Raw genomic sequence first — 25,075 nt, forward strand, 5'->3', positions numbered from 1 at the left:
CTATTTCTGTGTATATGTGTGTATTATCATTGCTAACCTGTTATATTTATATCCTTGTGATTGGTGTACTGTATTACTTATTTCTTTAATAAAACCTTATTAGTTCCTAGTAATCACAGACTCCAACGAGCGTTCCATTTCTGCTGGTTTGGCAACTCAGTTACGGGGTACATAACAGTATCTATAAAATATAAGCTTTTGGTTTCCTCCTTTATATTATTAGCTCGTTTACCTTCATATTTATCATTTCCCTTGTTACTGTTTTTCCCCAGTTGCTTACTTTTAGTTTTTTAAACACTTCCCAATCCTTAAAATTCCCAGTATTATTTTCTATATTGTATGTCCTCTATTTTGCTTTAATGCTGTGTTGACTTCCCTTGTTGCCATGGTAGCCTCATCCGCCCTTTAGAACCGATCTTCTGTCTTCAAACTTGGCTGCCTGTGACTAGTAGTGTTCTGCAGGTGTCAGTGTTGGGGTTGCTTCTTTTTACGTTGTATGTCAATTACTTGGATGATAGAATTGATGGCTTTGTGGCCAAGTTTGCAGTTGATACAAAGATAGGTGGAGTGACAGGTAGTCTTAAGATAGCAGAGAGGCTACAGTAGGATTTAGACTGATTAGGAGAAAGCAAAAAGAAGTGACAAAAGGAATACAGTGTTGGGTAATATACAGTCAGGCACTTTGGTAGAAGGAATAAAAGAGTAGTCTATTTTCTAAGTGAGGAGGAAATTTTTAAAAATTGAATTGCAAAGTGACTTGGGTGTCCTCATACAGGATTACCTAGAGGTCCATTTGAAGGTTGATTTGGTGATGAGGAAGGAAAACGCAAAGTTAATATTCATTTTGAGTGGTCAATGATATAAAAACCACGATTTAAGGCCAAGGCTTTAGAAGGCACCGGTGAAGCCTCTCTTGCAGTATTGTGAGCAGTTTTGGGCCCTTTATTTAAGAAAGGATGTGCTGACATAGGAGAGGGTTCAGAGAAAGTTCACAAGAATGATTCCAGGAATGAAGCAATTATCGTATGAGGAGCTATTAGTGGCAGTGACTTGCACTTGCTGGAATTTAGTCGAACCAGGGGATAATCTCACTGAAACCTGTTGAATGGCCTAAATACTTTGGATGTGGAGAGGATTTTTCCTATGATGCGAGAGTTTATGACCACAGGGCACATCCTCCAAACAGAGGAACTTTCATTCAGAGTATAGATGAAAATGATCTTTCTTAAACCAGAGCGTGGCGAATCTCTGGAATTCATTGCCACTGCCTGATGTGCAGGGCAGATAATTGAGTACATTTTAGGTGGAGGTTGATAGGTTCTTGATTAGTTAGGGTATGAAGATTTTGGGGAGAAGGCGGGAGGATGGTGTTGAGAAGGAAATGGATCAGTCATGATGCAATGGCAGAGCAGATGCATTGGGCCAAATGGCCTAGTTCTGTTCCTATGTCTTATGGTGTAATTGTTCTCAAAGTTTCCAACCATTACTCTTCTATTATCCCTGCTAGTGTTGCCTTCCAGTGAACTTTGGCCCGTTCTCCTCTTCTGCTTCTGTTATTCCCTTTAAGGCTCTGCATACTGATCCATTTTTATCTTCTCCCTCTCAAACTGCAGGGTGTATTCATACTAGTATGATGACGGCCTCCTAAGGGTTCCTTTAACTTCAGCCCCTTAAACAAATCTGATTACACAGCACCCAGTCCAGAATTTTCCCTCCTGATCGCAACAAGAAGCTGTTTGAAAAATAGGTCTTATAGGCATTCTACCAACTCCTCTTGGAATCGAGTGGAAAACTGATTTTCCAATAAATCTGCATATTGTAATCTTCCATGACTAACATAATATTACCCTCTTTACATGCCTTTTCTGTCCTCCTTTGTAATTTGTACCACATATCCTTGCTACCATTTGGAGGCCTAAATAAAGATCCCAGGAAAGTCTTTTTTTAATCCCTTGTAGACTGCATCTTCAAATCATATGCCATATCTTTTTAGTGAATTTATTTATTTATTAAACAAACAAAGCCATCCAATATCTCTGCCCAGTTGCCTTTCCTTTTCATACGATATGTATCCTCGGATGTTAAGCTCCCAGCTCTGCTCTTCCTTCAACCATGACCCAGTGATGCCCATATCCAGCAACCTATAACTGTGCTATGATATCATCTACTTTATTATATAAACATCATGCATTGAAATATAACAGATACAGTTCTGTATTCAGCTCTGTTTTCAATATTGTCTGCACGTTTCTGAAGATAATTTCTTATCCCGTTCTAAACTTGTCTTATTCATTAATTTGGAGACTTCTGTAATCTCTCCTGGATTCTCCTTCAACTTAAAATTATCCTGACCTTTCTGATCTGTTCAATCCACCCCTGCAATTTAGTTTAAAACCCAGCACAGCCCTAGTTATGCAATTTGCCAGGACTGTGGTCCCAGCCTAGTTCAGGTACAGCCTATCCCATCAGAATAGCTCCCTTTCTCCAACACTGGTGCTAATGTTCCACAAATGTGTACCCACTTCTCCCACACCAAAATTTAACAGCACATTTATCTTTCTGATTTTATTAACCCTGTGCCAATTACACGTTGCTTATGTAGCAATCCAGAGATTATTAACTTTTTGTTTCTGCATTTTGATTTAGTCCCTAGCTTCCAAGATCACTGGTACTGACATGAACCACAAAAACGGAACCCTTCCCCTTCCCATGCATAATTTCTCTGCAATTTTTCTGCGCAGCCCTCCGGTGAAAATGATATCATATCCGTTAAATAGGGGCTGTGGACAATTCTGATTTGATGGAGACTGACGTGAAAGCACAGAGAAACATCTAGAGAAATTTCTTAAACGCCCGTTTGCTGCTGTTGTTACTGCGCGATCGAGAATCTTCCGGAGGGAAGGCCTCAAAATCCCCGGCTTTGCCTGCTGTTGGCGACCGAGATTGAGGTCGAATCATTTGAAAAGAGATGGTGCTCGGTACTCCTTGGTGACTTTGCAAATGCTCTCGCGCCGAAGGGCTGAAAGCCGGAGACTATAAACTACCGGTTCAGCTGAGAGTAAATTGTCTCTAATCACCAAGGCCGAGGGACACGGGAAAACAGGGAACCAAAGGGAAATAGGGAGTCAATGGTCCGGATCGTAGCATAAACAAAGTAAATTTAAAGAGACCCGGATCTGGACCATGACAGTTTCAAATGAAGGGAATACACTTGGATCATGAAATTTCCTTCTCTCTGCCTGATTTACTGAGTATTTCCTTTTTTTTCATTTTTTCATTTCAGTTTTTGGGCAACTATGGCATTTTCTCTTATTTTTCACCAGGTGGACGAGGGTATCCACGAAAGCAATAGTTCAGATAGAAGCAAGAAAAGTTATTAATCTGTTTATCACAGAGCTTCTGTGCAAGGAATGCCACAGAACAGTCACGACAAGTAAGCATTTAGCAGGGCAAGATCTCTTCAGTCCTCAAGTTCCAACTGACAAAAAAAAAATCGAGCTTGATATTGATGATGGGATATAATTAAATTCACGAATACTGGACTTGCAGTGGAAAAGACTGAATGTAATATTCGCTATCACAAATAGTGTGTTTTGAATAAATTCACAGAAGTGAGTTTCATTTTTGCAATAGCCTGGAATATTTTGAGATATTAGATGTGGCACAGCACTGGTATCATCCAAAGCAATTTCCTCCAAGCGAACATAAATGATGAGTTAAGCTCAATCAGAGTTGAAAAGAATATTACCTGAGCTTAGTTTATAGTTACAATTGAGATGTAAAGTTTGATGAGTTTATTTCAATAACATGTAATTTATTCTGTTATCTTGCAATATTTTGTATTATTTCTTACTTTTTGTATTGCGATTTATTAACAAGTATTAATAAACCACAGAATAATTCTGACTTGTGCTGTATGGGTAAGTGTTCATGCAAAACTCACAGAAACTGCAGAAGGGAGGAATAATCGACAATTGTTTGACAATTTTAAATGAGATCTAAATGTGCAAGGCTTCATTGATCGCAGTTCTTGCCATAGCTTTGGGCCATATTCTCAAACTGTGTTTTATTTTTAAACTTAGACAGAAGTTCTCTTAAAGGTAATTGAAACTGTACAGGTCAACGAGCACTAAACACGGGCCTTGATATTCTTCCTGATAACTAACATCAGATGGTTGGAGTGGCACGATCTTTCAACCAATAATTCCTATCATCTCAATTGATACAGACATCTATACACTGCATCCAAGTATCATCTATCATTTCACCTGTGCATTTCTATTTTAACAGAAGTAATTGGCTGAATCATGCAAAGTGTTGCAGACTATTGCTTGGCAGCCCATCCAGCTGTGCCATCTATAGGTCAATGTTTATTGGGTACATTGTTCATGAACATTTCTGAAGGCAGATATAGCATTATTTTAAAGTTTAGTTCATAGAGTAGCACTTTGTTAATCTTATACCAATTTTCCAAATGCTGCAAATCGGAAATTCCCTCCCAACCCACTTCAGTAGTGAATAAGAAATATTTCTAGGAATGAATGCAGGGGAAGTGAACATCATCTAACTGCAAGATTTGGTGTTAGCTAATATCAAATGTTTAACAATGGCATTATATAAATTCACTGGCTCTATACATTTAAAGCTCAGTTAATCAGTTGCAAAGGCAACTTTCACCACTCTCTCTTCATTCTCTGTAAGATATTTCAGTGCAGCACGCAGTATCTTGTACTGAGAAATGATGAGCCTGCTCCAGAAATGGAGCCAATGACTTGGACAAAGTCGAGAGCAGATCCCAGGGCTGAAACAATTAACGACAGCAACACCTCCACCCCCCCAACCTAACCTCATAATTGCATCTATGGTTATTTCCTCCAGCAGCGGAGCTATTACTGTCGCCTTCAACTCTTCCACAGGTTTTCTGGCTCCGTTGGCCAGTCTTTGAAGAGAAGCACCATCTAGACCCAGGCAGTTCCGAAGTGGACAATGGCTCCAATCAATATATTGATATCACAAGTGAGAGAGGCACTAGGAACTGGGATCGCACCCAGTACCTCTGACAGTGTTGCAAACATGCAGATAAATGTTGTCAGAATCTTAAAGTTTTTCTGAACTATCTCCACACTTAGATTCGGAAGGGCCAGGACAAAGGTATTTTTCTTTACATTATTTATTTCACCTTCGAATCTTTCATTTAACCGAATGAAATCAAAATGATCCGGCTCTAAACTGGATATCAGGAACACAGTTGGATCCGGAAACACCGCATCTTTCAGCCTCCTGACACAGTCACTCCGAATCCTTTCCAGATTTTCTTCTTAATTAATAACCCCCTTTAGTTTCTTCATGGACCAAAGATGGACATCAATCTTAGAGCGGACAAAATAGATCTTTTCCCCCAGCCTTTTAATCTCTTTGGCAAGTTTCCACATCACTTTCTCTGAACCAAACAGTGGAGATTATGATAAAGAAATCAAATCTTTTGAATTTCATTTCTGTGAGATATTTAGCTGCTGGAAATTGTGTATTTCCGATCCCTGGCAGGTCCCAATAGCGAACATTGGGCAGAGTGGGATGTGAGTACCCGGTTGGCTCCCTTGCTATTTCTGTGTTCCCAACTTCAGCTGCTCCCGGATCAGTGCTCCGAAGTCCTCTCATGGCATTGATGAAGGTGGATTTTCCTGTACCTGTTTCTCCCGTCACTGCGATGTTAAGCTCTGTTTTGTCCAGATCAGTTATTTTCTTCTGTATCAGTGGTTGAACTTTTTCCACCCCACCTGTTTCGAAATCAGCCTTTAGTTTGCTCAGTTCTTCCTGTGTGAAGAATGAGGGGGTCTCAGTCTCTGCCACTGGTTCACTAAAATAAAATATGCTCCATTAACGTTCTCAATTGGAAGAATTTCTACTTGTAATGCATGTCACATCTTTCACAGAACATCATCATGTCAGTCCTTCTTATTCATGGTCCAAGTGCTCTTGCTGTTACAATTTGCTATGCAACAGTGACAGGGTACCTGTAGTTGGTATTATAACGTGCATGAGCATGAGTAGAGTCGTTGGAAAGTACAGCACAGAAACAGGGATTGACCTGAACTGGGACTATAGCCCCCCATACTCCTATCATTAAACGTTAAAATCAAGCTCACAAGCACCACTTATGCTGGCAACTTATTTCACACTCTCACGACCCTCTGACAGATTAATATACTTTGACTTTGCTTAATCACAATTGATGTAACTAATGGAGCACCTAGATCTCAACCTGTTTGTCCACAAAGCAGCATCTTCACATATTCTACGATTTTAATTCTGTTCACCCACGTTTCTTCATCATGTCATCTCATCTTAGAGCAACAAAGTTATCTTAGCTTTTGCCTCTCTGAAATGATATTGCAGGTGAAGTTAGTGATGGGAGATTTGGAGCACATGAAGCCCTATACTGTGAGGGTGCTAGTAATTGGTTGATAGGGTGCAGAAGTGGAGTGGTTATTAGAAGTTCTTATGCAGATGATGCGTTCTGTCTGTAGCCCGGTGCATCAATGGGAATGGGAACGGTTCATATTGAACCTGGCATGCTTCTATCATTGATAAGCTCCACCACAGTCAATAATCTAGTTTCAACACATGATGCTGCACAGTCAAGTAGTTTGAGGGCAAAAGGAGACAAACATTTTCCAAGAACATGCCCATCCTCAACCATTGTGAGTGCTATAGATGTGGCTGAAATATTCACAAGAATGGTATTCAATAACCAGGTCAAATGGCAACAGGAACCGGCAACTTCCTGAACATGTAAATAACGTACAGAAGACCTCTGCTCTTTCAATGTAGGTACCAACACAACAAGACATAACATTGCTCAGGTGTCAAATCCAGTACAGCTAGTGACTACCAAATCCGGTGAAAATAAAACATCAAAGCAATGGGCTTTGCCATAATGGGACTCTCAAGAATCATTAATGCACAGGCACACCTACACCTAATTTGGATTCTGCAAGGACAATTTGATCTTTAAAGTTTGTTTTCAAATAGATCAGTTGTAGACACAAGAGTTTCTTCCCATACATAATGAAAACTGCCTTTGATCCCAGGCTGAATCTTCACAGAGTGTGGCAAAAAGAATCACACTCTTTCAGTAGGCACCAGTGGTTAGTGATGACCCAGGAACTACCAGTTCAAAGAGAAACAGCAAACCCATCCCTCCCTCCTCACCAAAAATGAAAGGTAACATGATCATTAAACCACCCTCCAAACCCCCTCCCCTGCACAAAATGCAACAAGAACAATGGCCCCGCTCCCCACTCCATATTGACAAATACAGTACTGTGCAAAGGTCTCAAAGGTATTATATACAATTTATTATATAAAATTGGCACATGGCCAAGTGGTTAAGGTGTTGGTCTAGTGATCTGAAGGTCGCTAGTTCGAGCCTCAGCTGAGGCAGCGCGTTGTGTCCTTGAGCAAGGCACTTAACTACACATTGCTCTGCCACGACACCGGTGCCAAGCTGTATCGGCCCTAGTGCCCTTCCCTTGGACAACATCGGTGGCGTGGAGAAGGGAGACTTGCAGCATGGGCAACTGCCGGTCTTCCATACAACCTTGTCCAGGCCTGCGTCCTGGAAACCTTCCAAGGTGCAAATCCATGGTCTCACGGATGCCTAATATATAGAAATTATATAAAATCAAATTATAACAAATTAAGTAAAATATGGAAGCAGGATTAGGGGACGTTTTTTAGCTGAATGATATGGGAGCTGGTGGGCCCCATTGTGGTTCCTGGTGACTGCATCTGCAGCAAGTGTTAGTTACTCAAGGGACTCAGGCTCAAATTTGAGGAGCTGGAATCTGAGCTTCAAATACTGCGATGCATCAGAGAGAGTGAAAGTTACCTAGACTCTGTGCTCAGTCGGTGATCAGGGCCAAGACAGTGCGAATGCGAGTGAGGCACTTGGGGTGGAGGGGGGTTCCAACAGGGAGTGTTGGAGGAATCTCAGACCCTGAACTTGGTCTGAATTTGATGCAATACACACAAAATGCTGAAGGAACTCAGCAGGCCAGGCAACATCTATGGACAAGAATAACCAATCAACATTTTGGGCCGAGAACCTTCATTTCTTAGCCCAAAACGTCTACTGTTTACTCCTTTGCATACATGCTGTCTGGTCTGCTGAGGTTCTCCAGCATTTTGTGTGTATTACTTTGATTTCAATCACCCACAGATTTTCTCTTGTTTGAGATTGATGCTCCTTCTGAGGATGAGACAGAGGACTGTAGGGAAGATGAGCAACTGAACCATGGCACTGTGGTTCATGGAGCCATTCGAGAAGGGGGAGAGAAGAGAAATGTATTTGTAACTGGTGATTGTATAGACAATGGAATAGGCATAATTCTCTGTCACAAGGATTGAGTATCCCAAAGGCAATGTTATCTGTCTGGTTCCTGGGTCTGGGATATTAGATTAGATTATGAAGACACACAGTCCTCTTTTATTGTCATTTAGTAATGCATGCATTAAGAAATGATACAATATTTCCTCCGGTGTTATATCACAAAACACAGGACAGACCAAGACTAAAAAAGCTACCAAAACCACATAATTATAACATATAGTTACAACAGTGCAACAATACCATAACTTGATGAAGAACAGTCCTTGAGCACAGTAAAAAGTTTGTAGTCTCTCAAATGTCCCACATCTCACCCAGACGGGAGAAGGAAGAAAAACTCTCTCTGCCATGCCCGACCATAGTCCGACTCTGAGTCGTCCAAAAACTTCGAGCCTCCATCAGCTCTCCGACACCAAGTCTCCGCCCGAAGCGAGTGCCGGTAATTCGCCTTTCCTCACCGGAGCAACCCTGTCAAGTTACCTCACCAAAGCGAGCCTGCAAAGTTTCCTCACCGAGGTGGGTCAGTCAGTTAACCCGCCGGAGGGAATCAAGAACTGCTGTCTACTGATCCCGGAATGAGTCGAGAGCTCGCCACTACCCGGAAATTCCGAGTCAAGTCCTGGCCCTGGCAGCATCCACATACTGAGTCAAGTCTCGTCCCTGGCGGCATCCAAGTTCTGAGTCAAGTCCTGGCCCTGGCGGCATTTGAGTTCCGAGTCAAGTCCTGGCCCTAGCGGTCTGTGATTCCTGTCTTACCCCCCTGTCTGAATCCCTTCTCTGCCCCTCCCGCCTCTAGCCCTCATCTGCAGCCCTCGCCTGCACTTCGGTCTAGTTTTATCATTGGAGTTAGATAGGTACTGACTGGTGTTCTTTCGTGTTGGTCTTGTCTTGTCCTCGCCTCCGTGGGGTAAGTCAGGCCATCTTATCATTGTCCTGCGGGGGCTCATGAGTCCCGGCCCTATGTCCTGTACCCAAGTAGGGGTCCTGGCTCTCTGTTCTGTGTGCGACTCCCGGCCCTATGTCCTGTACCCAAGGAGGGGTCCAGTCTCTGGCTCGGAGTCCATACCCTAGCCTCTTCATGTCTCCTCCAGTTCTGGGAGCCGATTCTGTGTCCAGGCCCAGTCCCTTAGTCCCAGCCTAGTCGTAGTCCTGAGTCCTTGTCCAGGTCGCTATTTCCTGCTCCTGCCTTGCTCTCCTGGTATCGAACAACAAACTAAATCTAAGTAACCTCACAAGATGTGTCTTGCATTTGGGTCCACCCTTGCTCCCAATGCCCCGCCATTGTGACAAACTTAGCAATTGTAGTAACGTTGAAAATTCCTTCCACCCACAGATGCTGTTAGACCTGCTGAGTTGCTTAAACAGGTTGTTGTTTTGAGGGAAGAATCGATTATTTTATGTTGCATTTTACGAAACAGAGGCTGTTGAATGGAATTTTCACTGAAGACAATGGGTCGAGTTCAAGTGAAGTACGTAATTAATTCTGTAAAGGAGAGTACAAACGCCGGGAATGTGGCTTTTGGTGAAAGTGGAAATGATTGTTTTAGTTTTAAAGCAACTGGCCAAAAGGTAAGAGGATAATGATCCGTTCATGCAGAACGCTTTACTTGTCTGGATCACGGTGTGGAATGATAGGTGAGGCATGAAAGCGTTAGTGACATGGACATGCTGTTGATAATTGAAGCTGATTGGTGTGTCTATATTGACCAGCACGGACAGGAAGAACAGAATGCCTCTTCATAAACTGTGGATGATCTATGGTTCTGCTTCATTAAATTCTGCGATATTAAAGAGTGAGATATACTAGGCAATTGCGTGGTGTTGTAGCACCAAACTTGCACACAGCGGCCATAAGATGAACAAGCTGATTTTTGATGTCAGGAAGGGCAAAAATGAGGGAACATGAACCAATGCTCATACAGGAATCAGAGATGGACAGAGTGAGCATTTCAAGTTCCTGGGTGTCAAGATCTCTGAGGATTTAACCTGTTCCCAACATGTCGATGCGGCTATAAATAAGGGAAGACAATGGCTATATTTCATTTGGAGTTTGAAGAAATTTGGATTGCACCTAAAAGACTTGAAAACTTTTATATGTGTACCATGGAGAGCATTCTGACAGGCTGTAACACTGTCTGGTATGGGGGAGGGCAACTGCACAGGACCAAAAGAAGCTGCAGAAAGTTGTAAAATTAGTCAGCTCCATCTTGGGCACTCGCCTCCATAGTATCCAAGACTTCTTCAAGGAGCGGTGTCTCAGAAAGACAGCATCCATTATTAAGGGCCCCGATCACCCAGTACATGCCTTTTTCTCATTGTTACCATCAGGGATGTACAGAAGCCTGAAGCCACACTCTCAGTGATTGAGAAACAGCTTCTTCTGTGCTATCTGATTCCTAAATGGAGATTGAACCCATGAACACTACCTCACCTTTGTAGTACATTTCTTTTTTCCACTATTGTAATACAACTATTTAATATACATATACACACTTAGTGTACTTGCTTCTTTATTTTTTCTTTCTATATTATTATGTATTGCATTGTACTGCTTCTGCAAAATTTCATGACGCATGCTAGTGATAGTAAATGTGATTCTAATTCTGATTGCTGATGAAAGGTTGTTAATCCCAACTTCAGGTGTTAGAAACCATAGAAAAACTACAGCACAAAAACAGGCCTTTTGGCCCTTCTTGGCTGTGCCGATCCATTTTCTGCCTAGTCCCACTGACCTGCACACGGACCATATCCCTCCATACACCTCCCATCTATGTATCTGTCCAATTTATTCTTAAATGGTAAAAAAGAACCTGCATTTACCACCTCATCTGGAAGCTCATTCCACACTCCCACCACTCTCTGTGTGAAGAAGCCCCTCCCCAATGTTCCCTTTAAACTTTTCCCCCTCACCCTAAACCCATGTCCTCTGGTTTTTTTCTCCCCTTGCCTCAGTGGAAAAAGCCTGCTTGCATCCATCTATCTATATCCATCATAATTTTATATACCTCTATCAAATCTCCCCTCATTCTTCTGTTCTATTTTCCTGAAATGATGCTGAGTTGCTGACATTCCAGCACTTTCCATTTTGTTGCAGTTATCAAACTGTCACGGACACATTTGATGGCCTTTGTTGAAAGTTCAAAATAAATTTATTACCCCAGTACATATACAGCATGGCGGCATCTGCAACACTGAGGGTCATTTCCTTGTGGGCATTTACAATAAATCCATAGAATAATAACCATAACAGAAGGAATGAAAGACTGCACAAACCTGGGTGTACAACCAATGTGCATAAGACAGGAAACTTTGTAAATACGAAAAGAAAAAAAATAATTTAATAATTAATAAATGAACAATAAATATGGAGAATGTGAGATGAAGAGTCCTTGGAAGTGAGTCCATAGGCTGTGGGAACATTTTATGATTGAGTAAGTGAAGAAGTGTTAAGGAAGGATGTGGAAGCATTGGAAAGGGTACAGAAGAGATTTACCAGGATGCTGCCTGGTTTAGAGCGTATGCATTATGATCAGAGATTAAGGGAGCTAGGGCTTTACTCTTTGGCGAGAAGGAGGATGAGAGGAGACATGATAGAGGTGTACAAGAGAATAAGAGGAATAGATAGAGTGGATAGCCAGCGCCTCTTCCCCAGGGCACCACTGCTGAATACAAGAGGACATGGCTTTAAGGTAAGGGGTGGGAAGTTCAAGGGGGATATTAGAGGAAGGTTTTTTACTCAGAGAGTGGTTGGTGCGTGGAATGCACTGCCCGAGTCAGTGGTGGAGGCAGATACACTAGTGAAGTTTAAGAGACTACTAGACAGGTATATGGAGGAATTTAAGGTGGGGGCTTACATGGGAGGCAGGGTTTGAGGGTTGGCACAACATTGTGGGCCGAAGGGCCTGTACTGTGCTGTACTATTCTATGTCTATGTCTATGTCTATGTCTATCCCCTTTGATTCAAGATCCTGAGGCTTGAGGGGTAATATCTATTCCAGAACCTGGTTTTGTGTTGTCCTGAGGCACCTGTACCTTCTTCCTGATGGCATCAATGAGCGGAGAGCATGCCTGGGTCTCAGGGTCTCTGATACACCCTTCATGCTGTGTCGGGCATCTCTACTTTTGATAAGCACCTGGCCTCTACATCTGTGATGTTGAGTAGAATCTCTTTGGGCTTTGTCGTCAAAACAAGACGGGAAGTACTGAGATCTTCCATAACCCTTGGCAAACGAATATTATTCTGATCTCGCACAATCATTGCTCTGCATCAGCTTCATTTGTAAACAAGGACTTTTTTCGATAATTGATTGACTGGTCCACATGTCCCACAGTCACAAGTTATTATTGATCACCCGATTAATTTTGGGCGGCACAGTTGTGTAGCCTTTAATGCTGTCATTGCACCAGGAAACAGGGTTCAATACAGCCGCTGTCTGTAAGTAGGTCATAATTTCTCCCATTGCGTGGGTTTCCTCCAGGCGCTCCAGTTTCCACCCACATTCTAAATACGTACAGGTTAGTACAATTTTTACTCAGGTAGTCTAGGTCCAATCGGCACAGAAGATCATCGGCTGTCAACTACCGTCATCTGGAGACCTTTTCATCACCAAAGCAAAAAAAAAGCTGGAAAATTACACCCTAGTATTCACCAATTCACCAAATTACCACCAGGGACATGCTACAAGTCCATCACCTCCAGGACTGTACAAGATCGTCAAAGCTTATTTCCTGTAGCTATCCAGATTCTGCGCAAAGCTCACTCCGTGTAATACCCCAACTGTCCCTGTACAACACCTGTTAAATGGCCTTTCCTACTCTCCTTGCTTTGTTGATAATTCTGTCTGTTCATATGTTCAAATTTATTTAAGTTTGATTATTGTCATTCGTGCCGAGGGACACCTCTATTTACTTTATTAGGGAAAGAGAGCCTGTGTTATTTTGAACTACTGGGTGAACGAGTAGTCTTTGGGGTACTGCAGGTCTGTGTCTTTATTGATGCTTTGCTGCCCGCTTGAGTGCTTGAGGGCTCTGTGGTGGCGGAGGAGGGTCTTTGCCTTGCAGCTGCCTGTGTGTGGGAAGGGGAGCTGGGGGAGCTTTGGGAATCTCGCATTTAACTGTCATCCATTCTTTGGGGCACTCCTTTGTTTTCGAGGATGTTTACGGAAAAAAAGTATTTCGGATGTATATTGTACACATTTCTCTGACATTAAATGTTCCCATTGAAGCCTATTGGCTGTTTGCACTATTGTCTTGTAAATTATTAGTTGCTATTGCGTTGTCCGTTATGGTTTGACCCTTGTTTTATGCTTTGGCGCTGAACCACAATCAATTCTGCTACTTTTCACGTACTGGCAAAATGGTGATTCAGGTTAATCGGCAGCTGAGTGTAATTGAGTGCTGTGGGCTTGTAGAGAGGCAAAGTGAGAGGTCCCTGAGGAACGAGGAAAGATCGGGAGCGGATGATATGGGTCATAATGATCTCCCATTTCAAATGGTGGAAATAATGTCATGGTGCTCTCTCGAACGACAGGACCCAGGTGCGGAGGAACGGCGGAATCCCCAGGAAGAGCGGAAACAAGATATTAAACATCAGAATCAGAACCTCGGGGGAGCGAAGATGCGACTCCGTGAGGTAATCAATCCTCTCCGAAACAATGACCCCACACTAATGCACTGATTGGGAGATCTTTTTAAATAAACATGGAGTGCGGAAAATATTAAAGATTGAACAATTACACCTTTGTTTGGATTCAGAGAAGCCGCTGCATTTGCGCGCATTGCGATTTTACCGGAAGATACCGACACACTGCATGGGACCACCTTTAAATACTGAATCATTCCCCGGGGACCCTCTGTAAATACTGACACACCCTGGAGACCCGCTCTTGATAATGACACTGTCCCAGGGACCCCCGAGACAAATACTGAGACAATCAACGCAGAAGAAGAGACAGCTTATAAATACTGCAACACACTCACTCCACGGAGGCATCCTGTAAATGGTGACCCCCTATAAATACTGACACCCCCACAGGACCCCTGTACATATTGACAATCTCCACAGAACCCCCGGTAAATACTGACACCCCCCACAGGACCCCCTATAAATACTGACACCCCCCACAGGACCCCCTAAAATACTGACACACCACACTGGACCCCCTATAGATGCTGACACTCTCCACAGAACCACCTAGATACTGACATCCCCTCCACAGGACACACTATAAATACTGACACATCTCACAGGACCCCCTGTAAATACTGACACACCCCACAGGGCCTCCTGTAAATAGTGACATCCCTCACAGGACCCCCTATAGAAGCTGACATCCCAAGAGGACCCGCTCTAAATACTGACACACTTTACGGGACACCCTGCAAGCACTTTATGGGACTCTCTGGGACTCCCCGTCAATACTGACATAATACCCGTGACCACATGTAAATACTGACACGCTTCCCTGGGAACCCTGTAAAGACTGATACTCACTGCCCAGGACACTCTGTGAATACTGACACACTCAAATTGGACCCCCTGTAAATACTGACACCCACCACAAAGTTCACCTGTATATACTGACACATTGCCTGGGAAACCTGTGCAAATACTAAGACACACCGTTCAGTCCATCCCCTTCCCACACCACGTCACTATCTTGGGTTGTGTTGACAGGGCTGGGCAGTGGGATGAGTTTGGTGATTGACGCAGAGTGTGGGTCAGAGAAGGGCAGTGCAATTCATTTGGGACCCGATACATCTTTGTGAGGTTAGTAGAAGGAAGTGGGATTAGTTTGAGGACTGGCAAAGTGTTGTGAGGCCAAGAAGGGGCACTGGGATTATTTGAGGAATGGCAGAGTTGCGGAGAAAGAGAATAAATAAGACAGTGGAGTTAGTCTGAGGTTAAACACAGGGGTGTGGGTAGAGATTGTGGGATGGTGAAATTAGTTTGGAAAATGACAATATTTTGGTTATAGAACAGGGCACTGCCAGGCCAGTAAAGAGACAGCTGGGCAATGGCATAGAGAAATTATCCACAGAAGCTCCCTGAAAATATAATGACACAATCTACGGGACCACTGATACACTCACAGGAGCCCCTCTGTAAATATTGACACACTCCCTGGGAGCCTCTATAAATACTGACGCACTCCCTGGGAGACCCTGTAAATACTGAAACACTCCTAGGAGGATGTCAATAATGCTGGCACACCTCCATGACACCCTCTGTAATACTATGGAACACCACACAAATACTGACACCTTTCCCAGGACATCCTGTAAATTTTGACACACCTCTGGGAACCCCGAAAACAAGCAAGAAAAACACGTAACACTCATCAAAGTTGCTGGTGAATGCAGCAGGCCAGGCAGCATCTCTAGGAAGAGGCCTGCTGCATTCACCAGCAACTTTGATGTGTGTTGCTTGAATTTCCAGCATCTGCAGAATTCCTTGTGCTTGCATTAAAAAAAAAACACGTACACAATTTGGGCCCACTGTCAGTAATAATACGCTGACAGGACTCCCTGTAAAAACTGCCAAAGCCCACAGGGACCCACTGCAAATACTGACACACACATCCAGAACCATGTAAACAGTGACACACTCCCTGGACACTCAGTGTCGATACTGACACACTCCCCCAGGACCCACTGTTGGATAGGGCTTAAAACTATATAGTATGGATGGTTGGGCAGCTTGGAAAAATACGAATAAATTAACAATGGCTGAAGTTTCTGGAGTAATTGGGAATTCACTAGATCAGTTCATTCCAAAGATGCAACAGCATTCAGAAGGAAGGAAAAGGTAACCGTGGCTGAAGAAGGTAGAAGGCAGCATAAAAGCAAAACAGAGGGCAGACAAATATCAAAAATTGGTGGGAGGCTATGATTCATGATTGTTTCATGTCATTTCCAATACACAAGTGTAAAGGAGAACAAAATAATTGTTACTCTGGAGCAGAAAAAGAATTGCAATAAGATAAAACCACAGTAATAAAAAAAACAACAAACACAATACATAACCTGTGTACACAGATTGATTGTATATCTATAAAGTGATGCTCGGCACAGGAGTGCCTGCACATCAAATGACTCGGACAGGAAATGATAAAGCAGTGCTGATGCGAGATGTGGAGGGATGTATTAGTGGTTGGAGGTGGTGATCAGCTTTACTGCTTGGGGAAAGGAACTGTTTTTGAGTGTGGTGGTCCTGGTGTGGATGCTATGTACCCCGTCCCTGGGACATACAGTCCATCGGAAGGGTGTAGGGGAAACTTTATGATATTACTGACCCTTCTCCGGCACCTTTCTGTGTACATGTACTTGATGGTATTAGGCTGGTGCCGGTGATGAATTTGGCAGCTTTAACTATCCATTGTAAAACCTTCCTGCTCACTGCAGTGCAGTTTCTGTACCAAGCAGTGATGCAGATCATTAGGATTCTCACTACTGCACATCTGCAGAACGATTTGAGTATAGATACACATAGTCCGGGTCTCTTCAGCTTCCTCAGAAAGTAGAGCTGCTTGTGAGCTGTTCTGATGGAGTAGGATGTGTTCTGGGACTATGAGAGGTTGTGTGAGATGTGCACTCCAAGGAGTTTGAAACTCCTGCAGTTTCCACTGCTGTGTACCTGATGTAAAGAGGGGTGTGAGTGGCTGAATTCTCCTGAAGTCAATAACCAACTCATTGGTCTTGTTGACACCGAGGAAGAGGTTCTTTTTCTGACAACAGGCTTCAAGTTCTCTCAAACCCTCTCTGTAAATCGTCTCAATGTCGTGTCATTAGTGAACTTGACAATGATTGGGGAGCTTTTATAAATTAGCAAATGCAACTAAAAAGTAATAAAGAGAGAAAAGGTGAATTATGTGGATGATCTAGCCAATAATCTAAAAGAGGATACTAAAACATTTTTTTAGATATATGAAGAGTAAAAGAGAGGCAATGGGTATTGGACGGCTGGAAATTGGTACTGCAAACATAGTAATGGGATAAAAGAAACGGCAGATGAATTGAATAAATATATATAAGACCAGAAGAGATAGGAGAAGAATTAGGCCATTTGCCCCATTGAGTCTGCGCCGCCATTTCGTCATGGATGATGCATTTTCCCTCTCAGCCCCAATCTGCCGCCTTCTCCCTGTATCCTTTTGTGCCTTGACAAATAAATTATCCATCAATCTCTGCCGTAAATATAGCCAATAACTTGGCCTCCACAGATTTACCACTCTCTGGCTAAAGAAATTCCTCCTAATCTCTGTTTTAAATGAATGTTCCTCTCTATTCTGAGGCTATGTTCTCTGGTCTTAGGCTCCACCAACATTATAAATTTCCTCTCAATATCCATTCTATTGAAGCCCTTCAATGCTCAATATATTTGAATGAGATCACCCCTCATTCTTCTGAATTCCTGTCAGTAGAGGCCCAGAGCCATCAAAAGTCACTCATATGACAAGCCTTTCAATCCTGGAATCAGTCTCATAAACATGAGAAAATCTGTAGATGCTGGAAATCCCAGCAACACACACAAAATGTGAAAGGAACTCAGCAGATCAGGTAGCACTTATGGAAAATAGTAAACAGTCAGCATTTTTGGGCCGAGACTCTTCATCAGCACATCATTTTCGTAAACCTCCTTTGAACCCTCTCCAATATCAGCACATCGTTTTCTAGATAAGGGCCCAAAATTACTCACAATACTCCAAGTCATGCCTCAGCAGTGCTTTACAAAGCCTCAGTATTACATCCTTGCTTTTATATTGTTGACTTTTAGAAATGAATGTAAACAACACATTTGCCTTCCTCCCCACCGATGTAACCTTCTCAAAACTACCTACTCCTCCATCTATCTATGTATCATTCGCAAACTTTACCACAAATTCACAATTCCATCATCCAAGTCATTGACATATAACATAAAAGGAAGCGATCCAAACACAGATTCCTGTGGAACACCATTAGTCACCAGCTGCCAACCAGGAATGGCTCCCTTTATTCCCACTCTTTTCCACCTGCCAATCAGCCAATGCTCTATCCATGTTACTATCTTTCCTGTAATACCATGGGCTCTTAACTTGTTAAGAGTTCAGCAAATGCACAGAGCCTCATGAAAGGCACCTTGTCAAAGGCCTTCTGAAAATCCAAGTGCACAACATCTACTGACTCTCCTTTGTCTATCCTGCTTGTTACTTCTTCAAAGAATTCCAACAGGCAAGATTTTCCCCAAAGGGAACTAACTGAATTTAACCAATTTATCATGTGCCTTCAAATATCCTGAAACCATGTCCTTAACAATGGACTCCAACATCTTTTCAACCACTAACTTTAGACTAACAGGCCTGTGTTATCCTTTATTCTGTCTCTCTCCCTTCTTGCAGAGTGGAGTGACATTTGCAATTTTCCATTCCTCTGGAAACAGGCCAGTATTAACTGATTTTTGAAAGATCAGTAGTAATGCCTCCACAACAGCCAGCTTTTTCAGAACCCTGAGGTGTATACCATCTGTTTCAGGTGACTTATCTACCTTAAGACCTTACAGGTTCCCAAGATCCTTCTCCTTAGTAATGGCAACTTTACACACTACTGACCCCTGATACACTCAAACCTCCGGAATATGGCTGGTATCTTCCATTGTGAAGACTGATGCAAAATACTTATTCTGTTCATCTCTCATTTCCTTATCCACCATTACTACCTCTGCAGCATCATTTTCCAGCGGTCCGAAATCTACTATTGCCTTTCTTTTACACTTTATGTATTTGAATAAACTTTTGGTGTCCTCTTTTCTATTATTAACTACCTTTGTTTATGACTTTTTAGTTGCCTCCTGCTGGTTTTTAAAAGCTTCTCTACCCTCTCACTTCTCAAAAATTTTGCAATATTATATGCCCTCACTTTTGCTTTTATGATGGCTTTAACTTCTCTTGTCAGCCACAGTTATGTTATCCTGCTTTTTAGAATACTTCTTCCTCTCTGGAATTTGTATATCCTCCACCTTTCAAATTGCTCTCAGAATCTCCAGCCTTTACTGCTCTTCTGTCAACACTGCCATGTTCCTTTCCAATCAATTTTGGCCAGCTCCTCTCTCATGCCTCTGTAGTTCCCTTTACTCCACTGTAATAGTAAAGTATATGTCTTTCACTTCTCTTTCTCAAATTGGAGGGGGTATTCTACCATATTATAATCACTTACCCCAAAAGATTCCATTACCTGAAGCTGTCTAATTAATTCCAGTTCATTACACAATACCCAGCCCAAAAAGAGCACTGTGAGGGTCATGTTTTTTGACTTCTCCAGTGCGTTCAACACCATCCACCCTGCTCTGCTGGGGGAGAAGCTGACAGCTATGCAGGTGGATGTTTTCCTGGTGTCATGGATTCTTGATTACCTGACTGGCAGACCACAATATGTGCTTGCAACACTGTGTATCTGACAGAGTGATCAGCAGCACTGGGGTTCCACAGGGGACTGTCCTGTCTCCCTTTCTCTTCACCATTTACACCTCAGACTTCAACTACTGCACAGAGTCTTGTCATCTTCAGAAGTTTTCTGATGACTCTGCCATAGTTGGATGCATCAGCAGGGGAGATGAGGCTAAGTACAGGGCTACGGTAGGAAACTTTGTCACATGGTGTGAGCAGAATTATCTGCAGCTTAATGTGAAAAAGACTAAGGAGCTGGTGGTAGACCTGAGGAGAGCTAAGGTACTGGTGACCCCTGTTTCCATCCAGGGGTCAGTGTGGACATGGTGAGGGATTACAAGTACCTGGGAATATGAATTGACAATAAACTGGACTGGTCAAAGAACACTCAGGCTGTCTACAAGAAGGGCCAGAGTTGTCTCTATTTCCTGAGGAGACTGAGGTCCTTTAGCATCTGCCGGACGATGCTGAGGGTGTTCTACAAGTCTGTAGTGGCCAGTGCTATCATATTTGCTGTTGTGTGCTGGGGCAGCAGGCTGAGGGTAGCAGACACCAACAGAATCAACAGTCATTCGTAAGGCCAGTGATGTTATGGGGATGGAACTGGACTCTCTCACGGTGGTGTCTGAAAAGAGGATGCTGTCTAAGTTGCATGCCATCTTGAACAATGTCTCCCATCCACTACATAATGTACTGGGTGGGCACAGGAGTACATTCAGCCAGAGACTAATTCCACTGAGATGCAACACAGAGCGTCATAGGAAGTCATTCCTGCCTGTGGCCATCAAACCTTACAACTCCTCCCTTGGAGGGTCAGACACCCTGAGCCAATAGGCTAGTCCTGGACTTATTTCCTGGCATAATTTACATATTACTATTTAGCTATTTATGGTTTTATTACTATTTAATTATTTATGGTGCAAATGTAATGAAAACCAATTTCCCCCCGGATCAATAAAGTATGACTATGATTAAATCGCTTCTCCCCTTGTGGGCTCAACTATGAGCTGCTCTGAAAAGCCATCTCCTTGGCATTCTGGATCTTGCGATCCAGCACAAACCTGATTTTCTCAATCTACTTGCATATTGAAATACCCTATGACAATCAGAATATTGGCTATTTGACATGTATTTTACATCTCCCATTGTAATTTGTAGACCACATCATTACTACTCTTGGAGATCAGTATATAACTCCCATCAGCGTCTTTTTCAGCTGTGCAGTTGCTGAAATCTACCCACAACAATTCTATACTTTCTGCCCTGTGTCACCTCTTTCTAATGATTTCATTTCATTTTTTAGCAACAGAACTACTCCAACTCCTGTGCTTCCCAGCCTGTCTTTCTGGTACAATGTGTATCGTTTGATATTAAGTGCCTAGCTATAATCTGCTTTCAGCCCCAATTCAGTGATATCTACAACGTCATACATGCCAATCTGTAACTGTGCTACAAGTTCATCTACTTAATTTCGTATACTAAGCGCACTCAAATATAACATTTTCTACTTCTTCCTCAGCACTGTCTTTCCAATTGCCAACCCATTGTCAAATTAGTTGAAACCCTTCCAAACAGCTCGAGCAAACCTGCTCTGGTACCCCTTAGGTTCATGTGTAATCTGTCCCTTATGTACAGTGTGTAGGCATCCCAATGATCCATAAATCTGAAATCATTCACCCTGCACCAGTTTCTCAGCCACACATTTATCTGCCATACCATCGTATTATAGCTGTCACTGACGCATGACACAGGTAGCAATCCAGACTTTGCTAGCCTGGAAGTCCTGTTTTTCAGCTTTCTACCTAGTTCCCTAAAATTTCTCTTCAGCACCTCCTCACCTTCCCTACCTATGCCATTGGTGTCAATATGTACCAAGGCTCCTTGCTGCCCACCCTCCCCATTGAGAATGTCGTGGACCCAATCTGATATCTGACCCTGGCAACTGGGAGTCAACATACGGTCCGGGTGTCTCTATCACGTCCACAGAATCTCATCTGTTCCAGTGACTATGGAATCTCTGATCACCACTGCAGTTCTCTTCGCCTCTCTTCTCTTCTGAGCCAGACACAGTGCTAGAGACCCATCAGACCATAAGACATAGAAGCAGAATTAGATCATTTAGCCCATCGAGTCCACTCCGCCATTTATTGTTGCTGATTCTGGATCGCAATCAACCCCATACTCTTGCCCTCACACAATACCCCTTGATGTCCCAACCAATCAGGAATCTATCTATTTCCACTTTAAGTATACCCACAGTCTTAGCCTCCACTGCAGTCTGTGGCAGAGCATTCCACAGTTTCACCACTCCCTGTTTAAACAAATTCCTCCTAAATTCTGTTCTAAAGAGAAAGCCCTCAACTTTGAGGCTGTGCCCTTTATTTCCGGATACCCCACCAGAGGAATGACTCTCTCCACATTCACCTTATCTAGTCCTTTCAACATTCAGTAGATTTCAATGAGATCCCCATGATTCTTCTAAATTCTAGTGAGTACAGGCCAGAAACTACCAAACACACTCCATATTTTAACCCCTTCATTCCTGGAATCATCCTTGTGAAACTCCTCGGTACTCTCACCAATGACAATACATCCTTTCTGAGGTAAGGGACCCAAAACTGTTGACAATAGTCCAAGTGCTGCCTGACCAGTGTCTTGTAAAGCTTCTGCATTATCACCTTGTTTTTATATTCTATTCCACTTGAAATAAATGCCAACATTGTAATTTGCCTTCTTTACCACAGACTCCACCTGTGAGTTAACCATCTGGGACTCTTGCACGAGGACTCCTAAGTTCCTCTGCACATCTCAATTTTCAATTTTCTCTCCATTTAGATAATAGTCTGCACCAGTGTTACTTTTATCAAAATGCACTATCATACGTTTCACAACACTGCATTCCATTTGCCAATTTTTTGCCCATTCTTCCAATTAGTCCAAGTCCTGCTGCAATCACATTGCTTTCTCAGCGCTACCTATCCCTCCACCTATCTTCGTATTATCTGCAAACTTTTCCACAAAGCATCAATTCCATTGCCTAAATCATTGACAAAGAATGTGAAAGTTATAGCTCCCATGCTGACCCCTAAAGAACACCAGTAGCCACTGGCAGCCAACCCGAAAATGCTCCCTTTTCAACCATTCACCGCCCCCTGCCTGTCAGCTATTCCGCTATCCATGCCAGTATCTTTCCTGTTACACCATAGGATTTTACCTTGTTAAGCAATCTCATGTGGCACCTTATCAAATAGCATCTCAAAATCTAAGTAAATGACACCCACTGCCTCTCCTTTGTCTACCCTGCTAGTTACTTCCTCGAAGAATTCTAACAGATTTGGCAGGGATGATTTCCCTTTACAGAAACCATGCTGACTTTGACGTATTTTATCATTAATCTCCAAGCACCCAAAAAGCTTGCGCTTAATGAGGGACTGCAACACTTTACCAACCACTGAGGTCAGGCTAACTGGCCTAAAAGTTGCTCTCAATTGTCTTTTTCCCTTCTTAAAGAGTGGACATTTGCAATTTCCCAGTCCACCAGCACCCTGCCAAAATCAAGTTGAGAGATCATGACCAATGCATCCGTTATCTCTTCAGCACCATTTTTTCGGGCACTGGGATGCCGGCCATTTGGTCCAGGTGACTTATCTGCCCTAAGACCGCCTTAAGAAGGAGAAATTTCTGTAGCTAGGGAGTTGTGAACCCATAAATTTCATTCCCACAGATTGCTGTGGAGGTTCAAGTCACCAGGTTTTTGTAAAGCAGAGGTTGGTAGGTGCTTAATTTGTAAGGGTTTATAGTTTAGAGAGAAGGCAGGAGAATGGGATTGAAAGGGGAAAATAATCCCCTTTAATGGTGCAGCAGAGTCCCAGGCCTCATGGCCTAATTCTGCTACTGGGTCTGAAGGTCTATTACATTATCAAGTGCTCTAACACCCCTGATATGTCCTATGCTGATTTAACTTTCAAAAATGCATCATCTCACACTTACCATTTATGAAGTGCAAGTGCCAATCTTTGGCTCACTTCCCTAACTGATCAGATTTGATATGTCACCTAAAACACTCGAAAATTTCTATTCTAGAGAGCATTCTTACTGTATCACCATCTGGTATGGGGGAGGTGTTGTGTTACTGCCCAGGATCAAAATAAATTGCAGAGTTGTAAATTAGCTACCATGGTAGTCAAGACATCTTCAAGGAGTGATGCCTCAAAAAGATGACATCCATCATTAAAGATCCCAGCCATCTACGACATGATCTCTTCTCATTGTTACCGTCAGGAAGGAGGTAGAGAATCCTGAAGGCACAGACTCACCAATTCAGGAACAGTTTTGCCCTCTACTATCTGCTTTCTGAATGGACAGTGCACCCATGAACACTACTTTTAATTTCTGTTTTTGCACTACTTATTTAACTATTTAATTTACAAATATTCACACTGTAATTCACATTTTTTCTCTATTTATTATATATTGCATCGTACTTCTGCCGCAAAGGTAACACAATTCACAACATATGGTAAAACTCTTAGTAGTGTGGAGGATGAGCAACATCTTGGGGTCCATGTCCATAGTACACTTAAAGCTGTTTCACAGGTTGACAGTGTTGTTAAGAAAATGTATGGTATGTTGGCCTTCATCAATCGTGGGATTGAGTTCAAGAGACGTGAGGTAGTGTTACAGCTATATAGGACCTCAGTTAGATCCTACTTGGAGTACTGTATTCAGTTCTGGTCACCTCATTACATGAAGGATGTGGATTCTATAGACAGAGTGCAGAGGAGATTTACAAGGATTTGCCTGGATTGGAGAGCATGCCTTATGAGAAGAATTTGAGTGAATTTGGCCTTTCGCCTTGCAGCAATGGAGGATGAGAGATGACCTGATAGAGGTGGATAAGATGGTGAGGGGCATTGATCGTGTGGATAGCAAGAGGCTTTTTCCCAAGGCCGAAATGGCTAACATGAGGGGGCGTAGTTCTAATGTGGTTTGAAGTAGGTACAAGGGGGATGTCAGAAGTAAGTATTTTACACAGAGTGGTGAGTGCATGGAATGCATTACCAGCAAAGCTGGGAGAGGTGGATTCAATAGGGTCTTTTAAGACATTTTTAGATAGGTACATGGATCTTAGAAAAATAGAGGGCTATGTGGTAGGGAAATTCTGGACAGTTTCTTGAGTAGGTTACATGGTTGGCACAACACGGTGGGCTGAAGGAATTATAATGTGTTGTAGATTTCTATGTTTCTATTGTTACATGCTCAA

At 42.7% G+C, this 25,075-nt stretch overlaps 1 pseudogene; it reads right to left on the minus strand.

The window, feature by feature from the left end:
* Positions 1 to 4,650: 4,650 nt before the first annotated feature.
* Positions 4,651 to 25,075, minus strand: part of LOC134352537 (interferon-inducible GTPase 5-like) — a 30,147-nt pseudogene continuing 9,722 nt past the window's right edge.

This window comes from Mobula hypostoma, chromosome 10 (genome assembly GCF_963921235.1).
Source record: "Mobula hypostoma chromosome 10, sMobHyp1.1, whole genome shotgun sequence".
Classification (NCBI taxonomy): domain Eukaryota; kingdom Metazoa; phylum Chordata; class Chondrichthyes; order Myliobatiformes; family Myliobatidae; genus Mobula; species Mobula hypostoma.